Consider the following 5,918-nt stretch of genomic DNA (forward strand, 5'->3'; position numbering starts at 1 on the left):
TTTTTGTTGTTGGCAATCATACTCCAGTCACAGCAAACAATTTGAAATTCACTGAAATCAGGGGAAGGTTTTTAGAAAGCTTTGAAAACTCGAGACGTAGGTGATGATTACTTCACATTCAGAATCCATTATTTCCTCAAGCTGTGCTTCTGCCCATGCATGTCAGTAACACATCGCTAGGCACGGGTGGACCAAAACAGCTGAACAATCCTATCATTAGAAGTCAGGAATTTCTTTCATTATATGGAACACCCATCAGTGGTACAATATCAAATGATAAAGTACCTACGATGGGAGCTCACAACAGCAGGGGAAAGCATACAGAATGTTATAGGAGGAATTTATGGATCTAATTCAGTAGACATTTGAACATGTGCTCAAGACCTAGTAAAATCTATGAGACATGAACACATGCTCTCACGTGCAGAAATAGCACCTTGAATGACCGCTGTAAAATGGGCTTCCATGGCCAGCAACTGACAAAATGATTCAACAAACTGATATGGTTTCATTCAAGCACCTCATCCAGAGATTGCTGAATGTAACATTTGATGATGTGGCATGCTTAGTCCCCTTCCCACTGACTTCCATGGGAGCCAGAGCATTCAGAGCACGGGCATTTATCCTCCAACATAACTCTGTGTAAGGTTAACACCGTCAGTTCAATTCCCAAGGGTTTGTGAGCTAGACAGCCAAAGTGAAGAAGAATAAACCTCTCTCTCAAGGAGACAAGAACACGAAAGAGGTTGCCCAGCAAAGTCATCAAAGCATACAGCATGAATGAGACAGTGTTGATGAAGACAGAAGTGGCATTGAAGGCTGCAGTAACAAAGAGGGGCAGTGACATGAAGATAAGTGGCAAAGTAATTGGCTGGTTGAGCCAAGTGTATCCATATAGTCCGCCTGCCAGCAACCGCTGCAAAGGGATACACTGAGGATCCAAGTGCCTGTTTATGTAAATATATTCTAGATGGTGACACAAATACACATACAAACACTAAACACAAGAAGTTTCTGACGGTATCTGAGCTGATTATGACAAACCTTCTTTGCATCTACTGTCAATGAATGAAGGGTTTTCTTCCTGAGTTTTCTTACTAATTATTTTCAAAAGTCAGAGTTGCACCCTCTTCATTTGATCCTGTAACAGTTTTTTTGTATCAGAAAGACCCTTGAAGTTACAAAGGTGCCACACTGCCAGGTCAGTTTCTGGCTCCCCATTCCGGGGGGGAAAAAAAATTGGCTAAAAGCCAATTTTAGCAGCTAAGTGGACTGTCGATTTATAAAGAGACTCCCTAAGAAGCATAAATTAATTACACTTCAGAGTGGAGCAAACAACATATCCAGAGACTGGAACCATGATGCCTTCATTCCATCATTAGTGAATAGTGAGCAGCTTGGTCAGGCAGAGAATGTCTCACAGCACATAGAAGAAACTCTTTCCTCTCCCAGTTCAGCAACCTATTCAAATGTTTGTCTGCATGGATCAGAAAGAAAAAAAGAAAAAGATGCTTTCTCTTGTGTTCTTTGCCACCACCCACCATAATTTCACATAACCCAGAGGTGAGTAGTATTATGGGTAAAAAAAGTGTGTGTGATCCCTGATGCCTTCATCCTCTTGCTTTGTGAGAATAGTATCTTGCTTTAAAGAGGTAACTCATTCACTCTTGAGACCTGAACATCACCTGGGTGATGTCTGGCATACAAAAGCCTATCAATATGCATGGTGCCAGCATTTTCTTCTGTAGCATCAGCTATGGATAACAATGTAAAAAGTACACACTCAGGCTTAATATAGTGGTTTAGATTATGTGATAATTATTTAGTTGCTCCCAACTAAACAGTCGATTATTAACTGATAGCCAAAAATGTTTTCCTAGAGCTCAAGTCCTTTAATTTTGGTACATAAGGCCATAAGTCAGGTCCTCATTAGCTGTCATGTATATCTGAAGCCACAATAGCAAGGGACATCCATTAATTTTGGTAAAACACGTGAGATTCATTGTAGTGGAGAGAAAAGTTTTACTGCTAGAGTTGATGTATGGGTTGAAACTTTGTGCTTTCTAAAAGCAAGTCCCAACCACAAGCATGATGTTTTTAAGGGCCTTATTTCAATCCTGACAAATGAGCACCAGATGTTTCTTTTACCGTACTTGGATTTTATACAGTCATTCAACATTTCAGGCTCAAGTTAAGGTTTTAGAAATTCTCTCTGACCCACCTCTTGCCCCCCAGAAAAAGAAAAGTTGTGAGAGAGAATAAAATAGAGCATAAAATACAAGAATTCTGATTAAATACAGCAAAGAAATGAAGATCTCAAGCCTTTCTGCAAGGAGAAAGAGAAGATAGAGTAAGAATAACGTCTGGGTTCAGTTGTCATCAAGCACAGAACAATGTATAGAAAATCTCTCATGAAGAACAATGCTTTTTTGTTTTATTTTATTATTCCTTTTAAAGGTTCTCTTTGACCTATAAACAGCATAGGCAGGAGTTTAAAAGGCCAGTAATTACATCTAACCTTTCTGGCTTCTCTGCAGGTGATAGTGGGGATGAATTTGCTTCCATGGTGGAGGGAGCCTAGATTTTAGCATTTATTTGTTTAATTAACTGTTTTATTCTCTTATTTTCTTCCTAGACACAGTTGTTATTCAACCCAATCTCACAGCCCACCTCATCCATTCTGAAGGAAAGTGCTGGCCAGGCCAGGCTTTCCTCTGACCAGAACCCCACAAGGACACCCTGAGGTGGAACTGCACACTGCCAGTCAGACAAAGATTTGTTTCTGCAAGTGCCAAGCATTAATTTAATTCCTGTTAGGCTCAGACTCTGGCAGTTTTGATTTTCTTTTCCATTTTTGTCTGTCCCAAGAGCCTTTCACAGCTTGTTGACTGAATATATTGAAAAGCTTGCTTTCTTGCTGGAGGAGCAATTTAATATCTAAGTGTAAGCTTAAAGCAATGTCACTGTGTAGGTACACACTGAGTTAGAGCACATACCAAGAGGCTGAGAGAAGGGTTCTATTCCTTCACCTACCTCTGACAAAATTTGCTACCTTGCTTCAGATTTCACCCGTCTGTGAAATGGGATAATGGTCTTTCCTTAAATCACAGGGCAAAAATGTCATCAATATTTGGACTTGTTTTCAGGTTTGTGAAGAACAGCTTTTCCATTACATCATTTCCCTGTTTTGGCCAGCACTTTGAGCAAAGGTTTGAGTGCAGTTCCAGGTCTATATGCTATGAAGCCTGATGGCTGGGTGTGGTGCCATCACCTGGAACATGTAATGCCTTTACAACGGATGTTGTGAAAAGTGAGACTGGTCTAAAGCAAAGCCTTGGATTGGACCTCTATTTATACTTCATTCCAGCTGCTTGGGACCATCAAAGACAAGCCTATCAGTGAAAAGACACATGAAGTTGCAAGAAAAGTGAAGAAAGAGGACTGCAGCTGAAAGGTAAAACAAAGTAGTAAGTCAGCAGAGGACAAATGACAGCTGGAAGTTTATCCAATCTGCATGCAAGCAACTGGGCTTATTTCAAAAGAGGAACTATAGACTGCATTAGGATCTGATTTTCTGTGGCTCTTGCTTTTGCCTCAGCTACCCTTATGCTAATGGACTACAATGCTGATGGGTGCATTATACCTGTTTATGCACTGCCTTGCAAAAGAAAAAGGCAGGTGAACTGTGTATAACTGTCCTCCTGAAACTTGACAGAAGGGACAGATACCTGAAATGAAAGAGTGCATATGCCATTCCAGGTCACTCTTGGGGACACAGTCCCTTAATGCTTTCTAGAGGCATATCAGGCAACAGAAGCAGAGGATTCTTTGCTGCTGCCACAACTGTTCAGAGTCCCTAGACACAGGATGTGGAAGGATTAATGTTTCATTGAGCATGCCAACCCATTGCTACTGGGAAGAAGTGGAGATTATCTGGATGCTGCTGCCCCACAATGGGCAGATGGCATAACCCTGCACTCAGGCTCCAAGCTCTGCAAGGCGCCCTTTGTTTCTGTGAGTGATCCTACACTGAACCCTGAGATGGAAAATCACATCCAAAAGTGATGGATCAGCCCCAAAGGTAACCTATAATTGGATCCAGCCCTCTGCAGGTACAGCTATGTTACACAAGCCCTTTCCCAACCTGACAAGGTCATTCCATCTTGATAACCAGAAGAATACCTATTCATGTATGACCCACTTCAGCACACACCACACGTAACTTCAAATACCATTACCATTTTCCTGAAACCCATTAGTAAACTAATTACTTTGTGTGGAGGGGGAAAGTAAGTTGACGTGTTTGACAATACTTGAATACTCTGGCATTTATGTACCTGCAGAGCTCCCAGTTAATTATCCAGTCTTACTCTTTTATGGAGGTTCATGTCTCCACTGAATTGTGCCTGCAATCACTGGCCACACTGGCACTCAGCCTGTTATTGTGGAAATTAAGGGTTTTGCTCTCAATTTGTTTTCTGCAACTGAACTTTGGGCTGGGAAGTGCCTCTTGCCATGTTTATATGGCATCTCAAAGTCTTGACCTAATTCACTTCTATGTGCTAGCACAGCATCAGGGTGATTGTAATGTTTATAAATCCATCAGGTTTTTCCCTTGTAACATGGTTTAAAACACAGCATTTAAACACACACTCATCAAGTGTGATTCTGATTAGGGTTGAAATATCCATATAGACACAAACTGTGCCAGTGCTCCAGGACAAGGACAAACATACAGAAACCTGCACTCAGTTACCATTCCAAAGGAGGCAGTTTATCTATAATTCAAACATGTGGCACACTTTGCTGGAGATTATCCTCTTGATGCACCAAAGCAGCATCTAATCAGCTTCCACTCAAGTGCAGATTTGTGTTATAGGAAATAACCCACAATCTCACTCTGCACTTGCAGGAGAACAATAACAATCTTTTTCCAGAGAGGTCTGAAATGTTCAGTGTACAAAGTAAAAACCACTGTGTAGAAGAATTTCGCATTATATGAAAACTCTGGAGGGATTAGAGACAGTTTGTCTGTCAAGGGTTATATTACAGCGCTGCTGTACAGAGTTGCAGAAACAAATCCTGATCATTTGAACATAAGGTGAGTGTATTACAACTTAAGTACAAACTTAAATGAAAGACTTCTTAGGAGAATCCTGGTAAGAAATAGAAATAATTTATCTTATTTTTGGAAAATGCTTCCCACTGCATCATTAGTACGAAAATGAGTGTTTCTGAAATTCAATATATGAAAGCAGTATGCCTTAACATCCTCTCAAAGGTCAACCTAAATAATCAGAGAAATAAGGATTCTGTAATTACATGTAAGAGTTTTACCTGGATTTTCATTCTTGAGTGCAGTTGTTTCTTTGCTTACTCAGACAAGCTCTATTGACCTCAAAGAGCTCTGTGCACACATAAAGACTGGTTAAACACTGTGAAAGGCCACTGATGCTTTGTCTATAACTTTAAGCCTTGGGGAATCTGATTTATACACTTGAACTTCAACTGTGACATTTTTTTTCCACTTTTGACTCAAGCAGAGGCAGGAACTTAAAAAACCTCAGCTTCCATGAAAGTCATACCTTCTTTTTTTCTTTCTCCTGAAGCAGATGACCAGCGGGGAAACTCCCTCTCACCCCGGTGACACTGAAACCTTCTGCGCTGCGGTCAGAGGACCGGGCAGCGCTGCTCAGCTCTCCCTGCAGCCCCAGGACGCTGCCAGACGGCTCTTTGTGTTTTACAGTGACCCGGCAGCCCAGGGGGGCAGTCAGTGCTGTGCCCAGCCTCCCGGCGGGGTGACATCCCTGCTTACAGGCCTTTCAGTCCCAACTCCCGCGCTGCGGTGGCGGCACAACCTGAACCTCCTCGCTAGGCCTCGGGCTCGGGCGGCCGGGGTCCCGCCGGGCGCGCCCGGG

This window comes from Chaetura pelagica, unplaced genomic scaffold (genome assembly GCF_000747805.2).
Source record: "Chaetura pelagica isolate M959 unplaced genomic scaffold, ChaPel_1.0 scaffold222, whole genome shotgun sequence".
NCBI lineage: Eukaryota > Metazoa > Chordata > Aves > Apodiformes > Apodidae > Chaetura > Chaetura pelagica.